The sequence below is a fragment of the Palaemon carinicauda genome, chromosome 20 (assembly GCF_036898095.1).
Source record: "Palaemon carinicauda isolate YSFRI2023 chromosome 20, ASM3689809v2, whole genome shotgun sequence".
Lineage (NCBI taxonomy): Eukaryota > Metazoa > Arthropoda > Malacostraca > Decapoda > Palaemonidae > Palaemon > Palaemon carinicauda.
Genome location: NC_090744.1, coordinates 42,191,097 through 42,214,577, shown reverse-complemented (window position 1 = coordinate 42,214,577; position 23,481 = coordinate 42,191,097). Strand labels below are relative to the sequence as shown.

The window sequence follows — 23,481 nt, the reverse complement described above, 5'->3', positions numbered from 1 at the left end:
TTGGAGGGTTGGGGAGGTCACTCCCACCAAAAACAGGCTCAAGGCACTTGGTCTCCCCTATTCAAGACGTTTCACATCAACATCTTGGAGGCCATGGCGGTTCTTCTGACGCTGAAGAAACTCTCCCCGCCCCCGTCGATACACATTCGCCTGACCCTGGACAGCTCTGTGGTAGTGCGTTGTCTCAATCGCCAGGGCTCAAGATCGCCCAAGATAAATCAGGTGCTCCTGACAATCTTCCGTCTGGCAGAAAGGAAGAAATGGCACCTGTCTGCAGTTCACCTACAAGGATTCCGCAATGTGACAGCGGACGCTCTATCTCGGACAAACCCGATAGAGTCGGAATGGTCTCTAGACGCAAGATCATTCTCCTTCATCTCTCACCGAGTCCCAGAACTCCAGATCGACCTCTTCGCAACGAGCGACAACCATCAACTTCCTCGATATGTAGCCCCGTACGAGGACCCCAAAGCGGAAGCGGTGGACGCCATGACCTTGGATTGGAACAGATGGGCCAAGATTTACCTGTTCCCTCCCACCAATCTTCTGCTGAAAGTCCTCTCCAAATTGAGAACCTTCAAAGGGACAGCAGCTCTAGTGGCTCCCAAGTGGCCCCGCAGCAACTGGTACCCCTTGATCCTGGAGATGCAGCCAACGCTGATCCCCCTCCCGGACCCAGTTCTCTCCCAGCAAATACAGAAGTCGACTGTCTTCGCTTCATCATCGAAAATCAAGGACCTTCATCTCATGATTTTCTCACCCTAGCCGCTAAGAAAAGGTTTGGGATTTCGAAGAAGAGTCTAGACTTCCTCGAGGAATACAAGACCGAATCCACGAGAAGGCAATACGAATCGTCTTGGAGGAAATGGGTCTCCTTCGTCAAGGCAAAGAACCCCTCGAAAATCACCATAGATTTTTGCATGTCCTTCTTCATTCACCTTCATGGACAAGGCTTGGCAGCCAACACGATTTCTACTTGCAAATCGGCCTTGACTAGACCTTTGTCATACGCCTTCCAAATAGATCTGTCTAGCGACATCTTCAACAAACTACCGAAGGCCTGTGCCCGTTTACGACCGGCACCCCCTCCGAGACCAATCACTTGGTCTCTAGACAAAGTTCTCCACTTCGCCTCCAACTTTGACAATGATTCATGCCCTCTTAAGGACCTGACTCAGAACGTTATATTTCTCTTCGCTCTAGCTTCGGGAGCCCGAGTCAGCGAAATAGTGGCACTATCTAGAGAAGAGGGACATATCGTTTTCAACGATTCAGGAGACCTCTCCCTCTTCCCTGATCCGACGTTTCTCGCAAAGAACGAATTACCTACCAAACGATGGGGCCTGTGGAGGATATGCCCCTTGAAGGAAGATGCCTCTCTATGTCCAGTAGAGAGCCTTAAGGTCTATCTTCATAGAACTTCAAACTTTGGTGGAGGCCAACTCTTCAAAGGAGAAACATCGGGCAGCGACCTGTCACTGAAACAATTGAGAGCAAAAATCACCTACTTCATTCGCAGAGCGGATCCAGACAGTACACCCGCTGGTCATGATCCTAGGAAAGTCGCTTCGTCTCTGAATTTCTTTCAGAGTATGGATTTCGAAAGCCTCAAGAACTATACAGGCTGGAAATCCTCGCGTGTTTTCTTTAAACATTATGCGAAACAAGTGCACGAAGTGAAACATTTTGTGGTAGCCGCAGGTAGTGTTATGAAACCTGCTCTGAACTCTGCTTAGAACAGTGAGTTATTAGGGACTCTAACTCGTCGGGTGCCTATGTTGACCCTCAAGTGATACGTAGTGAAGCAGAAACCACCTTGTGTTTTCTTTAACTGTTCTTACCTCAGGTGAAATGTCATAGTAGATTACCACATGAGTGCTACATGCCACGTGCATGACGTGTGTTACATAAAAACTAACGTTCCGTAGAACGAGTGCCTACTAATACTTGATTCTTCCCTTTCAGACTCACGAGCACGCCTTTATGACTATGTACATTTTTATCAATGTAAATGTTTTTTACTATTTATTGCATGACATGTATTGATTTACCTGCAATTATATAATAAAATGTCTATTTTATTACTTGTGCGTCTCCCTTGCTCCTTTCTTACTATGAAATATACTAATTGTCATAGTTTTATTACCCTTTATTCTTGGTTAAGGAAAATGCCAGGATTTACTCCGGGCATTTATTTATATAGAGCAAGTAAGTTTCCTTAGCGAATACTTACTCAATTATGAAGATGAGTCAACTCCATGCACGAAGTGTACAACCACCACTTCTTCAAGTTTGTTTCGACGCGAATACCAAATCGCTCTGACTTATCTTATGGATCTCATTGTTCCTTCAGCCTATATGAATAGCCTTCCCATGACCACTTTGATCTCAGCATAGCCCGTGGGGACTTCCATGCCAGGGGGGCAGGAAGGCAACTGCCTCACGGTAGCTCTAGTATAGACCACTATGCTTTCGGCTCAATGGTTTAGCACTCACTTATAAAGGGGAAAAAGTCTACCACGATACACTAATTCTCTGGTACTCTTCCATCAGGACGCCATGGCTTGAGCCCAAAAAACGGATTTTGAGCGAAGCGAAAAATCTATTTTTGGGTGAGATAGCCATGGCGTCCTGATGGACCCACCCTGTCTGTTATCAGGTCCCGCCCTGCGCCGCTGTATCATGGTGATGAGCGAGCTCCAGACTTTCGGAATGAGGACGGACGTGACGTCATCAAAAGCAATGGCGTCCGTCTGTTTACATCGCGAGTACCGATATCGCCACATCTAGATTGGCTGCGGCTCAGCTCCCAGCCACTCCCTGTCCGCCATATTGAAGCGTTAACTCTATATGGGGTGCAGATAGCTATGTGGCACGTTTATACATGCGTGTCCCCTGTTGATACACGATGTCTTAAGGGGAAACCCTTAGGATACTCGCTCCAGAAGTTAGAATTCTGTGATAACCTGTGGTTTAATTCTCTGGGAAAATCCTAGTAGTGATTACCCAAGGAAGCTACCAAAAAGGATCCTTCCATCAGGACGCCATGGCTATCTCACCCAAAAATAGATTTTTCAATATTAAACTTACCCGATAATCATGTAGCTGTCAACTCCGTTGCCCGACAGAATTCTACGGGAGGGATACGCCAGCTATCACTATACTAGAAGGGGATGTACTCACAAGCGCCACCTGTGGCCAGGTACTACAGTACTTGTTGTTGACGCCACCTCACTTTTTCCTCTGTCGTGCTTCCGGCAAGACGTTCTTGGATACGCTTATGATTTTGGAGTATTGTTCACGGTTTGGTGAAGTATTTCTCTAAAATTTGCAGCTATTCGCTATACTAGAAACTTCTATATTAGCTTAGTTAGCTTTTGGAATTAATTTAATTATGGTGACGAAGAGAGTATGAACTCTCTTTCACCTTTAAATGGCCGACCCTTCCCTTAGACGGAAGTGTTGGTGTCTAAGAGAGTATAGACTCTCTTTCTTAATTTTGCTTAACAAAAGTTATAGATTTATTTTATATCTCTCCGCCTTTTATAGGCCTCTTCGATTAACTTCCTTTTATTATAAACTTATTAAAATTAACTTTTATATTTGTTTATATTCGACCTTTCCTAATAGTAGGCGGTCTTTTCTTGGTACCGAAGTTAATTAACATTGAGCCCGTCATTTCGGTTTTACCTGTTAACATATTTTGCTATTTTAATGTTTTTGAAAGAATTTCTTTGATAGTCTCGTACTGTTTTCAAAGTTGAACTAACGTTTTGTTTTGTCTCTGCAGTTGTTGACGTTCAGAACGTTCAACTTGCGCTCTATCGTCACGATAGAGAGAGAATTTTCACGGTGTCACGTTGCAGTAAGAGGTGGAGGTGGAAGAGTTTTTTCTTGTTCTCAAGCTTTATGCGGTGAGAGATTTTAAACGTAGTTTATGTGATCTAGTGTTTAGTCTCTTTCCAGCCACTGAATTATTTATCTTTCATTAGATTTTTCTGTTACATTGTAATTCTGTTTTCGCAATTACTAACTTTTGAGAAAAGATAGAATTGCGTGTTTCAGGTACAAACCACTTAAAGTTTCGAGTTCAGTGAAATAAGTGCAAACAGAAAATCAAAAGTGATAAGTGATTAGCGCAAAGTGTGTCAGTGTTGTGCGTGAGGGTACTTCTGTGCGTGCCAGTCGTCCTCCCAGTCCGGGACCTCTTGCAAGCTCCCAAGCCCAGGGGAGAAGCAGTGTCGAAGGGCAAAAGGGTTCGGCAGGCCTTGATCGGCGCACAGAAGTGTCCTCGGTGGTTGCGGGCGTGTCTTACAGAGACCGTCACTCCCACCCGCAGACGATTGAGCCCTTATTTTGCTCGTCTGCAGAAGAAATTTCGGGGAGAAAACGCTGGTCTCAGGTCTCAAGACCTCTTAAACGTAAAGTCCAGACCTATGCCAGACGTACGAAGTTAGAGTTCAACAACCCGGATGCAGTCATTGGGTTAGCTCTGACTCTCCTCAGTCATCAGGTGACTGCACACCTCCTAAAAGGAGTAAGGTGCTGCCGCAACAGATCTCTTCTGTTAAGGCTTCGCCTCAGCAGACCTTAGTGTCTGCCGATCCCAAGTTGACTCTACTGCAGTCCATGCAGTCACAACTTGCGGTCCTGATGCGTGAGTGTCAGGCTGAGAAGGTTACACCTCCTCCTGCGATCGCTCCGCCTGACCGCAGTCCTGTCTGCCAGGCGTACGATGTTGAGGCTCCTCAGGATACCTTACTTCCTCCGCTTCCACTTGCAGTTCCACCAGTGAGGCAACACTCTCTTGAGGTACAACACCTCTCCCATCCATGAGTCAGTCTCCTAAGCTCTCGCTGCAGCGAGCTCAACCCTCCTCAAGGCAAGCACCTCAACACCTTAGCCTTGCGCCTCAGGAACCTCAACTCGCGAGACTATTACTGCGTTCTGCGCAACCACTTCCTGAACGCTCGCAGCTCACACCTCAGGAACCTCAACTCGTTCCTCAGGAACCTGCTACTGCGCATCCATCAACCTTACAGCAAGCGCAACTGTTGAGGCAGCAACCTCATGCTATGAGTCAGCCACCTCAACGCATGCATCTGCTACTTTCTCCTCAACTTGAGAAATAACAAATGACAATAATAACACCTCTTTACTTTCATAACTTGCAGTATGCCTACACAAACATTATGATAATGGAGGTTATTTGTCTTACTTATATAAAAATATATATGTATTCCTTGCAATATATTTTTAACAATATCGCAGAATATGGCAAAAATATCTTCAAAACAAAAATGAATCATGAGTTATGAATGTAAGGTAAATATTATGTTGATATTAAAACCCCATGCAAGCATGCATGAAGCACTCTAGCACTGGTCATGGAATTTCTGAGAAATGTTTAACGCCATGCAACACGCTCTGCTTACCTTACAGCATGCTCTACATACAGCATGCTCTGCATACAGCATGCTCTGCATACAGCATGCTCTGCATACAACATGCTCTGCATACAGCATGCTCTGCATTCAGCATGCTCTGCATACAACATGCTCTACATACAGCATGCTCTGCATACAGCATGCTCTGCATTCAGCATGCTCTGCATACAACATGCTCTGCATTCAGCATGCTCTGCATACAACATGCTCTACATACAGCATGCTCTGCATACAGCATGCTCTGCATACAACATGCTCTGCATACCTTACCGCATGCTTCTCAGTCATACATCTTTGGTTGTTGCCAACTCACTAGACTGTCAAGCAGTTTCATAATGTTGCCTTCTAGTCTGCTGCTTTTGCACCATTGAAACCCTCACTGAGAGAACTTAACTTTTCTCGGATATGGTCCCTGTAGATGAGAAAGTGCTTTTCTCCCTCCTTCTGATATTCCCTTGAGGACTCTGTCATTTGGAGAGGAGCCTTTAGCTGCGTAGCCTCCTTTGGACTTTTATTTAAGCATAACATGCTTCCAGGGAAGGTAATGGTTCCACTTCAGTCACTAACCCCGTCTGTTACCACACCTGCTCCCATAGACCTTGAGCTGTGTTGCAAGACATGCAGTCCAAGCTTAGTCCTTGTTAAAGGATTTTTTTGTTTACGGAGTCAGTGTGTCATTGGGAAGACGTTCACCAGCAGAAGTGACTTGTTGTGACGCAGTGCGGCAACCTCAGCAACCCGATAAGGAGTTGTCTGTACGACCCAGACAGTCTAGACAGCTTCGGGTTGTCACTGTACTTCCTCGCTTCCCCATGGTTGACAGTTCACAGACTGTGCAGCAGTACCATGATCTTGTGTCCGGCTCCGTCAGACGACTGGCTTTTAAGAGCTCCCACAAGTCGTCGCTGTCTGGAGATTCTCAGATGGACTATGGATCTGACCAAGGAACTGGGCCTCCTGGTCAATTTTGAGGAGTCTCAGCTCATCCCATCCCAGACCATTGTCTCCCTGGGTATGGATCTTCAGAGTCGAGCTTTTCGGGCTTTTCCGTCGGCCCCAAGGATCTTCCAAGCCCTAGAATGCATCCAGAGCATGCTGAGAAGGAACCGATGCTCAGTCAGGTAGTGGATGAGTCTAACAGGGACACTTTCATCGCTGGCCCTGTTCATCGTGTTAGGGAGAATCCACCTCCCCCCCTTCAGTATCATCTAGCTGCTCACTGGATAAAGGACATGACGCTAGAGACGGTCTCAGTTCCTGTTTCCGAAGAGAGGAGGTCTTCTCTCGCGTGGTGTAAGAACAGCTTTCTTCTCAAGGAAGTCTACCTTTGGCTGTTCAGAAACCTGACCGCCGTCTCCTCTCGGACACATCAGACACGGGCTGGGGTGCGACTTTGGATGGACAGGAATGATCGAGAACATGGAATCAGGAGCAAAGGACACTTCACATCAATTGCTGGAGTTGTTGGCGGTTCTTCTGGCCTTGATAAACTTCAAGTCCCTCCAGCTTAACAAAGTGGTGGAGGTGGACTCTGACAACACCACAGCCCTGGCTTACACCTTCAAGCAGGGAGGGACTCTTTCGTGAAGTTGTTCTAGATCGCAAGGGACCTCCTCATCTGGTCTAAAGATCGAAAGCTCACGCTGGTAACGAGGTTCATTCAGGGCGGTATGAATGTCATGGCAGATCACCTCAGCCGGAAGGGTCAGGTCATCCCCACAGAGTGGACCCTTCTCAAGAATGTTTGCAGCAGACTTTGGGCCCTGTGGGGTCAGCCAACCATAGATCTGTTCGCTACCTCTATAACCTAGAGACTCCTATTGTATTGTTCTCCGATTCCAGACTCAGCAGCAGTTCACGTGGATGCTTTTCTGCTGGATTGGCTCCATCTCGACCTGTATGCATTCCCGCCGTTCAAGATTGTCAACAGGGTACTGCAGAAGTTCTCCTCTCGCAAAGGGACACGGCTGACGTTGGTTGGCTCCGCTCTGGCCCGCGAGAGAATGGTTCTTAGAGGTACTGCAATGGCTGGTCGACATTCCCAGGACTCTTCCTCTAGGAGTGAACCTTCTACGTCTACCTCACGTAAAGAAGGTACACCCGAACCTCCACGCTCTTCGTCTGACTGCCTTCAGACTTTCGAAAGACTCTCAAGAGCTAGGGGCTTTTCGAAGGAGGCAGCCAGAGCGATTGCCAAAGCAAGGAGAACATCCACTCTCAGAATCTATCAGTCTCAAGGGGAAGTCTTCCGTAGCTGGTACAAGACCAATGCAGTTTCCTCAACCAGTACCACTGTAACCCAGATTGCTGACTTCCTGTTATATCTAAGGAAAGTAAGATCCCTTTCAGCTCCTACGATCAAGGGTTACAGAAGTATGTTGGCAGCGGTTTTCCGCCACAGAGGCTTGGATCTTTCCACCAACAAAGATCTACAGGACCTCCCTAGGTCTTTTGAGACCTCAAAGGAACGTCGGTTGTCCACTCCAGGCTGGAATCTAGACGTTGTCCTAAGGTTCCTTATGTCATCAAGATTTGAACCTCTTCAATCAGCCTCTTTTTAGGACCTCACATTAAAAACTCTTTTCCTCGTGTGCTTGACAACAGCTAAAAGAGTAAGTGAGATCCACGCCTTCAGCAGGATCATTGTTTTCACATCTGAAACGGCTACATGTTCCTTGCAGCTCGGTTTTTGCTAAACAAGCTTCCTTCACGTCCTTGGCCTAAGTCGTTCGAGATCCCAAGCCTGTCCAACTTGGTGGGGAATGAACTGGAGAGAGTACTTTGCCCAGTTAGAGCTCTTAGGTAATATCTAAAAAGGTCTTAACCTTTACAAGGACAATCAGAAGCCTTATAGTGTGCTATCAAGAAACCTTCTTTTCCAAGTTCTAAGAACTCAGTTTCTTACTATTCAGGCTTCTGATTAGAGAAACACATTCTCATCTGAAGGAAGAAGACCTTGCTTTGCTGAAGGTAAGGACACATGAAGTGGGAGCTGTGGCTACTTCAGTGGCCTTCAAACAGAGCCATTCTCTGCAGAGTGTTATGGATGCAACCTATTGGAGAAGCAAGTCAGTGTTCGCATCATTCTATCTCAAAGATGTCCAGTCTCTTTACGAGTACTGCTACGCCCTGGGACCATTCGTAGCAACGAATGCAGTAGTAGGCGAGGGCTCAGCCACTACATTCCCATAATCCCATAACCTTTTAACCTTTCTCTTGAATACTTTTTATGGGTTGTACGGTCGGCTAAGAAGCCTTCCACATCCTTGTTGATTTGGCGGGTGGTCAATTCTTTCTTGAGAAGCGCCGAGGTTAAAGGTTGTGATGAGGTCCTTTAGTATGGGTTGCAGCCCTGTATACTTTAGCACCTTTGAGTTGATTCAGCCCTCCAAGAGGAACGCTGCGCTCAGTAAGGAAGACGATCTTATTAAAGGCAGAGTAACGGTTCAAGTCGACTTCCTTACCAGGTACTTATTATTTCATTGTTATTGTGGATAACTGATTATATGAAATACGGGATACTTAGCTATCCTTTAGTCTTGTACACTGGTTTTTCACCCACCCCCCTGGGTGTGAATCAGCTACATGATTATCGGGTAAGTTTAATATTGAAAAATGTTATTTTCATTAGTAAAATAAATTTTTGAATATACTTACCCGATAATCATGATTTAATTGACCCACCCTTCCTCCCCATAGAGAACCAGTGGACCGAGGAAAAAGTGAGGTGGCGTCAACAACAAGTACTGTAGTACCTGGCCACAGGTGGCGCTTGTGAGTACACCCCCTTTTAGTATAGTGATAGCTGGCGTATCCCTCCCGTAGAATTCTGTCGGGCAACGGAGTTGACAGCTACATGATTATCGGGTAAGTATATTCAAAAATTTATTTTACTTATGAAAATAACATTTTTCGCTTCGCTCAAAATCCGTTTTTGGAGCTTGGTTATGATAATTTGATAAGCCATTGCACATATCTTAAACTCTATCCTAGCTTTAGTAGGCAGCCAGTGTAATTAAATTAGTATAGGGGTAATCATTTTATCAATCTCGTTTCTTTGTTTATTTTGTTTTGTAATTTTGTAAGTTGCTATCATTAGTTTACCTAAAACTTTTTATGAAGTCAATTTAAAGCCTTTTACTTTAACTGTAATGTGAGATTGAAAAGTGGGTACTTTGATCATGGATAAGTCGTCACCCCCATCAAGTTTGAAATCCATTTGAATTTTTTTTTTTTTTTTTTTTTTTTTTTTTTTTTTTTTTTTTTTTTTTTTTTTTATCAGGCCCTGTATTCACACAAGGCACTCCGCAGCATCCCCTCTCTTCATAATCAGATCAAACCTATATGTAAATGACACTGAGCCTCACTACTTTCTAGTTATAAGTTGTCAAATCCAGAATATCACTGTACTACATTTAATGACAAGAATGCAGAGTTAATAGTTTAATTACTTTTGGGAGCTTGCTCGCAACCTAAAATGCTCATACACTGTATCCTGAAAAAATTTTTCCCATTAGAATTAATGGAAATTCTTTCCCTTCCGTTCACACATCCATAAATACATCATCATCATGTCCTCCTACGCCTGTTGACGCAAAAGGCCTCGCTTAGATTTCGCCAGTCATCTCTATCTTGAGCATTCAATACTTCTCTATTCGTCATCTACTTCACGCTTCATATTCCTCAGCCATGTAGGCCTGGGTCTTCCAACTCTTCTAGTGCCATGTGGAGCCCAGCTGAACGTTTTGTGAACAAATCCCTCTTGGAGAGTGCGAAGAGCATGTCCAAGCCATCTCTATGTACTCCTCTTCATGATTTCATTCACATATGGCACTCGAGTAATCTTTCATAGTTTCATTTCTAATCCTGTCTTACCATTTAACTCCCAATATCGTTTTGAGGGCTTTGTCCTCAAATATACTAAATCTATTGGAGATTGTTTCATTGTCATACCATGACTCATGTCCATAGAGTAATACTGATCTCACTAAACATATATACCTGTATAGTCTGATTTTTATATGTAATTTCAAGTGATTTGAGTTCCAAATTTTACTTAACCTAGCCATTGTCTGATTTGCTTTGTTCAATCTTTCACTAAAATCTAATTCTAAAGACCCTATATTAGATGCAAGGGTGTGGGTGTTGGTTGACAATACTGTAAATGAAGAACGATACAGTAAACATTTTCTCCATAAGAATTTTATCTTGTAATAGCTGACCTAAATACATGTTATAGAAATACTAATTTTCAATATTAAACTTACCCGATGATCATATAGCTGTCAGCTCCGCTGCCCGACAGAAAAAACCTACGGGCGGAATACGCCAGCGATCGCTATACAGGTGGGGGTCTACATCAACAGCGCCATCTGTCAAGTAGGTACTCAAGTACTCGATGTCAACATAGAACCAATTTTCTCTCTGTCGTGCCACTGGCAAGACCTACTAAATACGCCGTCCCTAACTGGATTTGTTTTCACAACGATTTGGTGAAGTACACTATTCCAGTTTTGAGCTTTCGCTATGCAGGGGTTTTTTCAATATTAAACTTACCCGATAATCATGTAGCTGTCAACTCCGTTGCCCGACAGAATTCTACGGAAGGGATACGCCAGCGATCGCTATACAAGAGGGGGGTGTACTCACAAGCGCCACCTGTGGCCAGGTACTGCAGTACTTCTTGTTGACACCACTTCAATTTTTCCTCTGTCGTGCTTCCGGCAAGACGTTCATGGATACGCTTATAATTTTGGAGTCTTGTTCACGGTTTTTGGTGAAGTATTGCTCTAAGATTTCAGCTTTCGCTATTCAGGAAGTTTTATTATTAGCTTAGCTAACTTTTGGAATTAATTTGATCAATTATGGTGACGAAGAGAGTATGAACTCTCTTTCACCTTTAAATGGCCGACCCTTCCCTTAGACGGAAGTGTTGGTGTCTAAGAGAGTATAGACTCTCTTTCTTAATTTTGCTTAACAAAAGTTATAGATTTATTTTATATCTCTCCGCCTTTTATAGGCCTCTTCGATTAACTTCCTTTTATTATAAACTTATTAAAATTAACTTTTATATTTGTTTATATTCGACCTTTCCTAATAGTAGGCGGTCTTTTCTTGGTACCGAAGTTAATTAACATTGAGCCCGTCTTTTCGGTTTTACCTGTTAACATATTATGCTATTTTAATGTTTTTGAAAGAATTTCTTTGATAGTCTCGTACTGTTTTCAAAGTTGAACTAACGTTTTGTTTTGTCTCTGCAGTTGTTGACGTTCAGAACGTTCAACTTGCGCTCTATCGTTACGATAGAGAGAGAATTTTCACGGTGTCACGTTGCAGTAAGAGTAACCGTGTCTAGCGTTTTGTTCATTCTTTCTTAACTTAATGGTTTTAATTCTAATAAAGGAACTTTCCATTTTGGGAAATATTTCAGTTTTTTCCTTTAACAATAATATGTTTTAACGATATATATGATTGGGCTCTTCTCTCAGGTTCTAAGTCAAGAGAGAGAGAGAGAGAGAGAGATAGAGACGAGGGAGAAAGAGGAGGATAAACGTTTCGTTCAAGCGAGTAACGTTGTTATCGTTTTTGCTCTTCTCCCTAGTCTCTTTAGGGGAAGAAGGTAAACGTTTCTAGAGTTTTTTCTTGTTCTCAAGCTTTATGCGGTGAGAGATTTTAAACGTAGTTTATTTGATCTAGTGTTTAGTCTCTTTCCAGCCACTGAATTATTTATCTTTCATTAGATTTTTCTGTTACATTGTAATTCTGTTTTCGCAATTACTAACTTTTGAGAAAGGATAGAATTGCGTGTTTCAGGTACAAACCACTTAAAGTTTCGAGTTCAGTGAAATAAGTGCAAACAGAAAATCAAAAGTGATAAGTGATTAGCGCAAAGTGTGTCAGTGTTGTGCGTGAGGGTACTTCTGTGCGTGCCAGTCGTCCTCCCAGTCCGGGACCTCTTGCAAGCTCCCAAGCCCAGGGGAGAAGCAATGTCGAAGGGCAAAAGGGTTCGGCAGGCCTTGATCGGCGCACAGAAGTATCCTCGGTGGTTGCGGGCGTGTCTTACAGAGACCGTCGCTCCCACCCGCAGACGATTGAGCCCTTTTTTTTTTGCTCGTCTGCAGAAGAAATTTCGGGGAGAAACGCTGGTCTCAGGTCTCAAGACCTCTTAAACGTAAAGTCCAGACCTATGCCAGACGTACGAAGTTAGAGTTCAACAACCCGGATGCAGTCATTGGGTTAGCTCTGACTCTCCTCAGTCATCAGGTGACTGCACACCTCCTAAGAGAGGTAAGGCGATGCCTCAACAGACCTCATCTTCTATTAAAGCTTTGCCTCAACAGACCTTATCGTCTGTTGATCCCAAGACGACTTTGCTGCAGTCCATGCAGTCGCAGCTTGCGGTCTTAATGCGTGAGTTTCAGGCTGAGAAGGTTACACCTCCTCCTGCGAACGCTCCGCCTCTCCGCAGTCCAGTCTGCCAGGCGTATGAAGTTGAGGTTCCTCAGGCTACCTTACCGCGTTCTGAGTTGCCAGTTACCAGCGGTGTGCAGCAACCTCCGCCTCCTCCTGCGAGAGCTCCGCCTCACCGCAGTCCAGTCTGCCAGGCGTACGAAGTTGAGGTTCCTCAGGCTACCTTACCGCGTTCTGAGTTGCCAGTTACCAGCGTTGTGCAGCAACCTTGACCTTCCTTAAGGCAACCTCAGCAATGGGAGCAGGAGTCTTATGCCTTACTTCCTCCGCTTCCGCTTGCGGTTCCACCAGCGAGGCAACAATCTCTTGAGGTACGACAACCTCTTCCATCAATGAGGCAGCCACCTCAGCACTCGCTGCAGCGACCTCAACCCTCCTCAAGGCAAGAGTCTCAACTCCTTAGGCTAGCACCTCAGGAACCTCAACTCGCGAGACAAGAACTGCGTTCTGCGCAGCCGCTACCTCAACTCTCGCAGCTCACACCTCAGGAACCTTAACTCGTTCCTCAGGAACCTGCTACTGCGCATCCGCAACCCTTACAGCAAGCGCAACTCTTGAGGCAGCAACCTCATGCTATGAGTCAGCCACCTCAACGCATGCATCTGCCACTTTTTCCTCAACTTGAGCTTCTTCCCATTCAACTTGGGAATAACAATGACAATAATAACACCTCATTACTTTCATAACTTGCATTTGTAATCATATACATGTATGCCTACACAAACATTATGATAATGGAGGTTATTTGTATTACTTATATAAAAATATATATGTATTCCTTGCAATATTTTTTTAACAAATCGCAAAATATGGCAAAAATATCTTCTAAACAAAAATGAATCATGAGTTATGAATGTAAGGTAATATTATGTTGATATTAAACCCCATGCAAGCATGCATGAAGTAATGCAGTGTTGCCAACAGGGCGAGTTTCCCTTTCCTGAGGTGAAGTAGATTATAGTACATTTAGTGTAGCTTAATTCTACGATTATCATGCCGGCTATCAAATTCATCAACAAAACAGTCTAAATCAATTCCCTCGGCACGTGCACTTTCAATGGACGGTAATGCGATATTACTCACTCTAGCACTGGTCATGGAATTTCTGAGAAATGTTACACGCCATGCAACACGCTCTGCTTACCTTACAGCATGCTCTACATACAGCATGCTCTGCATACAGCATGCTCTGCATACAGCATGCTCTGCATACAACATGCTCTGCATACCTTACCGCATGCTTCTCAGTCACACATCTTTGGTTGTTGCCAACTCACTAGACTGTCAAGCAGTTTCATAACGTTGCCTTCTAGTCTGCTGCTTTCGCACCAGTGAAACCCTCACTGAGAGAACTTAGCTTTTCTCGGATATGGTCCCTGTAGATGAGAAAGTGCTTTTCTCCCTCCTTCTGATATTCCCTTGAGGACTCTGTCATTTGGAGAGGAGCCTTTAGCTGCGTAGCCTCCTATGGACTTTTATTTAAGCATAACATGCTCCCAGGGAAGGTAATGGTTCCACTTCAGTCGCTAACCCCGTCTGTTACCACACCTGCTCCCATAGACCTTGAGCTGTGTTGCAAGACATGCAGTCCAAGCTTAGTCCTTGTTAGAGGATTTTTTTGTTTACGGAGTCAGTGTGTCACTGGGAAGACGTTCAACAACTAGCAGAAGTGACTTGTTGTGACGCAGTGCGGCAACCTCAGCAACCCGATAAGGAGTTGTCTGTACGACCCAGACAGTCTAGACAGCTTCGGGTTGTCACTGTACTTCCTCGCTTCCCCATGGTTGACAGTTCACAGACTGTGCAGCAGTACCATGATCTTGTGTCCGGCTCCGTCAGACGACTGGCTTTTAAGAGCTCCCACAAGTCGTCGCTGTCTGGAGATTCTCAGATGGACTATGGATCTGACCAAGGAACTGGGCCTCCTGGTCAATTTTGAGGAGTCTCAGCTCGTCCCATCCCAGACCATTGTCTCCCTGGGTATGGATCTTCAGAGTCGAGCTTTTCGGGCTTTTCCGTCGGCCCCAAGGATCTTCCAAGCCCTAGAATGCATCCAGAGCATGCTGAGAAGGAACCGATGCTCAGTCAGGTAGTGGATGAGTCTAACAGGGACACTTTCATCGCTGGCCCTGTTCATCGTGTTAGGGAGACTCCACCTCCCCCCCTTCAGTATCATCTAGCTGCTCACTGGATAAAGGACATGACGCTAGAGACGGTCTCAGTTCCTGTTTCCGAAGAGAGGAGGTCTTCTCTCGCGTGGTGTAAGAACAGCTTTCTTCTCAAGGAAGTCTATCTTTGGCTGTTCAGAAACCCGACCGCCTTCTCCTCTCGGACGCATCAGACACGGGCTGGGGTGCGACTTTGGACGGACAGGAATGCTCGGGAACATGGAATCAGGAACAAAGGACACTTCACATCAATTGCAAGGAGTTGTTGGCGGTTCTTCTGGCCTTGATAAACTTCAAGTCCCTCCAGCTTAACAAAGTGGTGGAGGTGGACTCTGACAACACCACAGCCCTGGCTTACATCTTCAAGCAGGGAGGGACTCTTTCGTGAAGTTGTTCTAGATCGCAAGGGACCTCCTCATCTGGTCTAAAGATCGAAAGCTCACGCTGGTAACGAGGTTCATTCAGGGTGGTATGAATGTCATGGCAGATCACCTCAGCCGGAAGGGTCAGGTCATCCCCACAGAGTGGACCCTTCACAAGAATGTTTGCAGCAGACTTTGGGCCCTGTGGGGTCAGCCAACCATAGATCTGTTCGCTACCTCGATAACCTAGAGACTCCTGTTGTATTGTTCTCCGATTCCAGACCCAGCAGCAGTTCACGTGGATGCTTTTCTGCTGGATTGGTTCCATCTCGACCTGTATGCATTCCCGCCATTCAAGATTGTCAACAGAGTACTTCAGAAGTTCTCCTCTCGCAAAGGGACACGGTTGACGTTGGTTGGCTCCGCTCTGGCCCGCGAGAGAATGGTTCTTAGAGGTACTGCAATGGCTGGTCGACATTCCCAGGACTCTTCCTCTAGGAGTGAACCTTCTACGTCTACCTCACGTAAAGAAGGTACACCCAAACCTCCACGCTCTTCGTCTGACTGCCTTCAGACTTTCGAAAGACTCTCAAGAGCTAGGGGCTTTTCGAAGGAGGCAGCCAGAGCGATTGCCAAAGCAAGGAGAACATCCACTCTCAGAATCTATCAGTCTCAAGGGGAAGTCTTCCGTAGCTGGTACAAGACCAATACAGTTTCCTCAACCAGTACCACTGTAACCCAGATTGCTGACTTCCTGTTATATCTAAGGAAAGTAAGATCCCTTTCAGCTCCTACGATCAAGGGTTACAGAAGTATGTTGGCAGCGGTTTTCCGCCACAGAGGCTTGGATCTTTCCACCAACAAAGATCTACAGGACCTCCCTAGGTCTTTTGAGACCTCAAAGGAACGTCGGTTGTCCACTCCAGGCTGGAATCTAGACGTGGTCCTAAGGTTCCTTATGTCATCAAGATTTGAACCTCTCCAATCAGCCTCTTTTTAGGACCTCACATTAAAAACTCTTTTCCTCGTGTGCTTGACAACAGCTAAAAGAGTAAGTGAGATCCACACCTTCAGCAGGATCATTGTTTTCACATCTGAAACGGCTACATGTTCCTTGCAGCTCGGTTTTTGCTAAACGAGCTTCCTTCACGTCCTTTGCCTAAGTCGTTCGAGATCCCAAGCCTGTCCAACTTGGTGGGGAATGAACTGGAGAGAGTACTTTGCCCAGTTAGAGCTCTTAGGTACTATCTAAAAAGGTCTTAACCTTTACGAGGACAATCAGAAGCCTTATGGTGTGCTATCAAGAAACCTTCTTTTCCAAGTTCTAAGAACTCAGTTTCTTACTATTCAGGCTTCTGATTAGAGAAGCACATTCTCATCTGAAGGAAGAAGACCTTGCTTTGCTGAAGGTAAGGACACATGAAGTGAGAGCTGTGGCTACTTCAGTGGCCTTCAAACAGAGCCATTCTCTGCAGAGTGTTATGGATGCAACCTATTGGAGAAGCAAGTCAGTGTTCGCATCATTCTATCTCAAAGATGTCCAGTCTCTTTACGAGTACTGCTACACCCTGGGACCGTTCGTAGCAACGAATGCAGTAGTAGGCGAGGGCTCAGCCACTACATTCCCATAATCCCATAACCTTTTAACCTTTCTCTTGAATACTTTTTATGGGTTGTACGGTCGGCTAAGAAGCCTTCCACATCCTTGTTGATTTGGCGGGTGGTCAATTCTTTCTTGAGAAGCGCCGAGGTTAAAGGTTGTGATGAGGTCCTTTAGTATGGGTTGCAGCCCTTGATACTTCAGCACCTTAGAGTTGTTCAGCCTCCTAAGAGGAACGCTGCGCTCAGTAAGGAAGACGAACTTATTTAAGGCAGAGTAATGGCTCATGTCGACTTCCTTACCAGGTACTTGTAATTTCATTGTTATTTTGAATAACTGATAATATGAAATACGGGATACTTAGCTTCTTGATATACATGTACACTGGTTTTCACCCACCTCCCTGGGTGTGAATCAGCTACATGATTATCGGGTAAGTTTAATATTGAAAAATGTTATTTTCATTAGTAAAATAAATTTTTGAATATACTTACCCGATAATCATGATTTAATTGACCCACCCTTCCTCCCCATAGAACCAGTGGACCGAGGAAAAATTGAAGTGGTGTCAACAAGAAGTACTGCAGTACCTGGCCACAGGTGGCGCTTGTGAGTACACCCCCCTCTTGTATAGCGATCGCTGGCGTATCCCTTCCGTAGAATTCTGTCGGGCAACGGAGTTGACAGCTACATGATTATCGGGTAAGTATATTAAAAAATTTATTTTACTAATGAAAATAACATTTTTCTTCATTTCAAAACTTGAACTCGTTTTGGATAGATTTAATTATGGTGACGAAGAGAGTATGGACTCTCTTTCACTTTTAAATGGCCGACCCTTCCCTTAGACGGAAGTGTGTTTAGGTTTTTGGTAATTTTGCTTAACACGTTATAGATCTATTTATTTTATATCTCTCCGCCTTTATAGGCCTCTTCGATTAACTTTCCATTTATTATAAACTTATAAAAAATAAATTTTTATGTTTGTTTATATACGACCTTTCCTAATAGTAGGCGGTCCTAACTTGGAACCGAAGTTAATTAACATTGAGCCCGTTATATCGTATTTAACCTTTAAAGAATTTAATACTTTTTTAATTTTAATGTTTTATGAAAGAATTTCTTTGATAGTCTCGTACTGTTTTCAAAGATGAACTAACGTTTAGTTTTTTAGTCTACGCAGTTGTTGACGTTCAGAACGTTCAACATGCGCTCTATCGTTACGATAGAGAGAGAGTGTATCACGGTTTCACTTTGCAGTAAGAGTAAACCGATTCTAGCGTTTCGTTCATTCTTTCTTAGCTTAAATGGTTTAAATTCTAAATTAAAGGAACTTTTTATTTGGAAAACCTTTCAGTTTTTTCCTTTAGCAAATAACATGTTTTAACGATATATAATTGGGCCCTTCTCTCAGGTGCGAATCAAGAGAGAAGAGAGAGAGAGATAGAGACGGAGGGAGAGAGAGGAGAATAAACGTTTCGTTCAAGCGGGTAACGTTGTTCTCGTTTTTTTTACTCTCCTCCCTAGTCGCTGTAGGGGAAGAAGGTAAAACGTTTCTAGGGTTTTATTCTTGTTCCCAGGCTTTGTGCGGTGAGAGATTGTAAACGTAGTTTATTTGATCTAGTGTTTAGTCTCTTTTCCAGCCACTGAATTCTTTATCTTTATTTATGTTTTTCTGTTGCATTGTAAGACTTTTTTCGCAATTACTACCTTTTAATGAAGGATAGGATTGCGTGTTTCAGGTAGAAATCAGTTAAAGTTTCGATTTCAGTGAAATAAGTGCAAAACAGAAAATCAAAAGTGATAAAGTGATATGCGCAAAGTGTTACAGTGTTGCGTCCGAGGGTTCGTCTGTTCGTGCCAGTCGTTCACCTAGTCCGGGACCTCTTACAAGCTCCCAAGCCCAGGGGAGAAGTAATGTCGAACGACTTATGGGTTCCACAGGCCTTGATCAACGAACAGACGTTTTTCCCTCCATGGTTTCGGGCGTATCTACCCAAGATCGCCCCACCCTCACAAAGACGAGAGAGCCCATTTATTCCTCGTCTGCGGAAGAGGTTTCTCGTAAGAAACCATGGACCACATCTTGCAGCTTTTTAAGTCGGTCCCTTCCGCGCAAGTCCAACGGCCTAGGTGTAGCCACTGGGTCAGTTCGGACTCGCTGCAGTCATCCGACGACTGCACACCTCCCAAGAGAGGCAAGGTGGTACCGCAACAGGCAGTAACTCCGTCTGTTGCCGCACCAGCTGTTTTTGACCCTCAGTCACAACGGACATTAGCTCCGTCTGTTGCCGTTTTTTGTAGACCCTAAGTGGTCTTTACTGCAGTCTATGCAGACTCAGTTAGCTGCGGTTATGCAGGAGTTTCGTGCGGAGAAGGTTGACACTGCTCCCGTTAGCCTACAACCTGCCACGGTTGTGCGCCCAGCTCACGCTGAGGCTGCCTGCTCCCACACTCCGGCTGCGGAGAGCTCCACCTCCGATGCGCAATCGACCCTGCCAGACGCATGTTAACGTTAGCCGACGTGCGGCACCCTCCATTAACATGCGTGAGCTACCGCATCAGCAGTGGGAAGGTGGAGTCAAGCTGCCGTGTTTTGACGTGATGCGTTAGTTTCCGCAACCCACGGCAGTCCCCACCACGCACCACCACTCCGCTTTGGTTGTTGCCTGCTCCCACACTCCGACTGCGGAGAAGGTTGACGATGCACCCGTTTGCCTACAACCTGCCACGGTTGTGCGCCCAGCATGGCTGCCTGCTCCCACACTCTTGTTGTGAGAGCTCCTCCACCCATGCGCAGTCGACCCTGCCAGACGCATGCTGACTCCCACAGACACACGGAGCACTCCGTTGCCGTGCGTGAGCTACCACAAGCTGCCGTGTTTTGACACGGTGTGTCAGCCTCCGCAACCCACTGTGGTTACCGCCACTCGCCCGCAGCAGACTAGTCAGTCAGGAGTTGAGGCTTCCCCACACAGCTTTGGTTGTTGCCAGCTCACAGACTGTCAAGCAGTTACATGACGTTTCCTTCTGGTCTGCTACTAATGCACCAGTGCTGTATGTCCTCACGCACCTGTTGTGGTTGACAGTTCAGTTTTTGACAGTTCACAGACTGTCAAGCAGTTACATAACGTTGCCTTCTGGTCTGCTGCTTATGCACCAGTGAGACCCTCACTGAGATAACCTAGCTTTTCTCGGACATGGTTCCTGTAGATGAGAAAGTGCTGTTCTCCCTCCTTCTGATATTCCTTTGAGGACTCTGTCATTTGGAGAGGAGCCTTAAGCTGCTTAGCCTCCTATGGACTTTAATTAAAGCATAACAAGGCTTCCAGGGATGGTAAATGGTTCCGCTTCAGTCGCTAACCCCGTCTGTTGCCACACCTGCTCCCATAGACCCTAATGGGCTTTGTTGCAAGACATGCAGTCCAAGCTTGTGTCCTTGATAGAGGATTTTTTACGGAGAAGAACCTTCTGGCCAACAACCTTCCTACCGGTTGGTTGTACGCCCTGTTGACGCTGAGGTATCCTACTCGCGTCCGCCAGTTGAGTTGGTTCCTCCACCGATGCGACCCAGTGTGGGTTGCCAGTCGCACGTTGACGTTAAGCGACTCTCGGAGGTGGTTGTGGACGTTCAGTGTGTCACTAGGAAGACGTTCAACAACCAGCAGAGGTGACTTGTTGTGACGCAGTGCGGCAACCTCAGCAACCCGGTAGGGGGTTGACTGCACAACCCAGACAGTCTAGACAGTTTCGGGTTGACGCTGTACTTCCTCGCGTCCCCATGGTTGACAGTTCACAGACTGTGCAGCAGTACCATGATCTTGTGTCCGGCTCCGTCACGCATCCACCAGTGCGACCGGATTCAGCGAGTCAGACGTTGCCCACTCCGTTGCCGTTTCCTCATCAGTTTCAGATGAGGAACCCTCTGATGAGGACATTGCTGAACAAGACGATCAACCCCCAGCCCTGCTATCCATCCAGAAGATGCTGAAGAAGGAACACTGCCCTGTCAGGCTGTGGATGAGTCTGGTTAGGACACTGTCATCCGTGGTTCAATTTGTGTCACTTGGAAGACTACACCTCCGTCCTCTTCTGTATCATCTAGCTTTTCACTGGAAAAGGACAAGACGCTAGAAGCGGTCTCGATCCCGGTTTCCGGAAAGATCAAGTCTGGTCTGACTTGGTGAAAGGACTTTATCAACTTTTGAAAGGGTCTTCCCCTGACTGTTCAGACTCCCAACCACGTTCTCTTCTCGGACGCATCGGACGTAGGCTGGGGTGCGACATTAGGCGGTAGGGAATGCTCGGGATTATGGAACTCGAGTCAAAGGACAATGCATTTCAACTGCAAGAAGCTACTGGCAGTACGTCTGACCTGGAAAAGCTTCAGGTCTCTCCTTCAAGGCAAAGTGGTGGAGGTGAACACGGACAACACCCTGCTTTGACGTACATCTCCAAGCAAGGAGGGACCTACTCTCTGACATGGTACGAGTTCACAAGAGACCTCCTCACCTGTTCAACAGGTCTAGACTTTTCACTAGTAACGAGGTTCATCCAAGGCAACTTGTATGTCATAGCAGATTGTCTCAGTAGGAAGGGACAAATAATTCCAACATATTGGACCCTCCACAAGGATGTATGCAAGAGACTTTGGGCCACCTGGGGCCAGCCAACCATAGATCTCTTCGCAACCTCGATGACCAAGAGGCTCCCAATACTTTGCTCACCTATCCCGGACCCAGCAGTAGTTCATATAGATGCCTTTCTACTAGATTGGTCACATCTAGATCTATATGCATTCCCTCCGTTCTAGATTGTCGCCTCTCACGAAGGGACAAAGTTGACGCTAGTTGCTTCCCTCTGGCCCGCGAGAGAATAACACACCGAGGTACTTCGATGGCTAGTTGACGTTCCCAGAACACTTCCCCTAAGGGTGGACCTGCTACGTCTGCCACGCGTAAAGAAGGTACTCCAAGGCCTCCACGCTCTTCGTCTGACTGCCTTCAGACTATCGAAAGACTCGAGAACTAGAGGTTTTTCGAAGGAGGCAACCAGAGCGATTGCTAGAGCAAGGAGAACATCCACCCTTAGAGTCTACCAATCGAAGTGGGAAATCTTCCGAAACTGGTGCAAGTCAGTATCCGTATCCTCGACCAGTACCTCTGTAACTCAAATAGCTGACTTCCTCTTATATCTGAGGAAAGAACGATCTCTTTCAGCTCCCACTATCAAGGGTTACAGAAGCATGTTGGCATCAGTCTTCCGTCACAGAGGCTTAGATCTTTCCAACAATAAAGATCTACAGGACCTCCTTAAGTCTTTTGAGACCACGAAGGAGCGTCGTTTGGTTACACCTGGTTGGAATTTAGACGTGGTTCTAAGATTCCTTATGTCAGACAGGTTCGAACCGCTTCAATCAGCCTCCCTGAAAGATCTCACCTTTAAGACTCTTTTCCTGATATGCTTAACCACAGCTAAAAGAGTCAGTGAGATTCATGCCTTCAGCAAGAACATCGGATTCTCATCCGAAACGGCTACATGTTCTACAACTTGGTTTTCTAGCCAAACACGAGCTGCCTTCTCGGCCTTGACCAATATCGTTCGATATTCCAAACTTATTGTATGGTTGGAAATGAACTAGAAAGAGTATTATGTCCTGTAAGAGCTCTTAAGTTCTATTTTAAAAACCTTTACGAGGCCCGTCTGAAGCTTTATGGTGTTCAGTTAAGAATCCATCTTTGCCTATGTCAGAGAATTCTTTATCCTATTTTATCAGACTGTTAATACGAGAAGCTCATTCCCTTCTGAATGAGGAAGACCAAGCTTTGCTGAAGGTAAGGACACACGAAGTTAGAGCTGTCGCAACTTCCGTGGCCTTTAAACAAAATAGATCTCTGCAAAGTATATTCGACGCAACCTATTGGAAAAGCAAATCAGTGTTCGCGTCTTTTATCTTAAGAATGTCCAGTCTCTTTACGAGAACTGCTACACTCTGGGACCATTCGTAGCAACGAGTGCAGTAGTGGTGGGGGCTCCACCACTACAATTCCCTAATTCCAGAACCTTTTTAATCTTTCTCTTGAAATATTTTTGGGTTGTCCGGAAGGCTAAGAAGCCTTTCGCATCCTACTTGATTTGGCGGGTGGTCAAAGTCATTTCTTGAGAAGCGCCTAGATTAGAGGTTTTGATGAGGACCTTTAGTATGGGTTGCAACCCTTCATATTTCAGCTCCTAGGAGTCGCTCAGCATCCTATGAGGATCGCGAGGCTCAGTAAGGAAGACGTACTTAAAAAGGCAGAGTAATTGTTCAAGTCGTCTTCCTTACCAGGTACTTATTTATTTTATGCTTGTTATTTTGAATAACTGCTAAAATGAAATACGGAATACTTAGCTCTTAATAATGTCAATATGTAATGCTGGTCTCTACCCACCCC

General features: G+C 45.5%; 1 protein-coding gene across 3 annotated transcripts in view; it reads left to right on the top strand.

The window, feature by feature from the left end:
• The window catches only part of Coq8 (ubiquinone biosynthesis protein COQ8, mitochondrial), a 129,176-nt gene that overhangs the window by 6,692 nt on the left and 99,003 nt on the right, over positions 1-23,481 (top strand). The window lies entirely within an intron of this gene.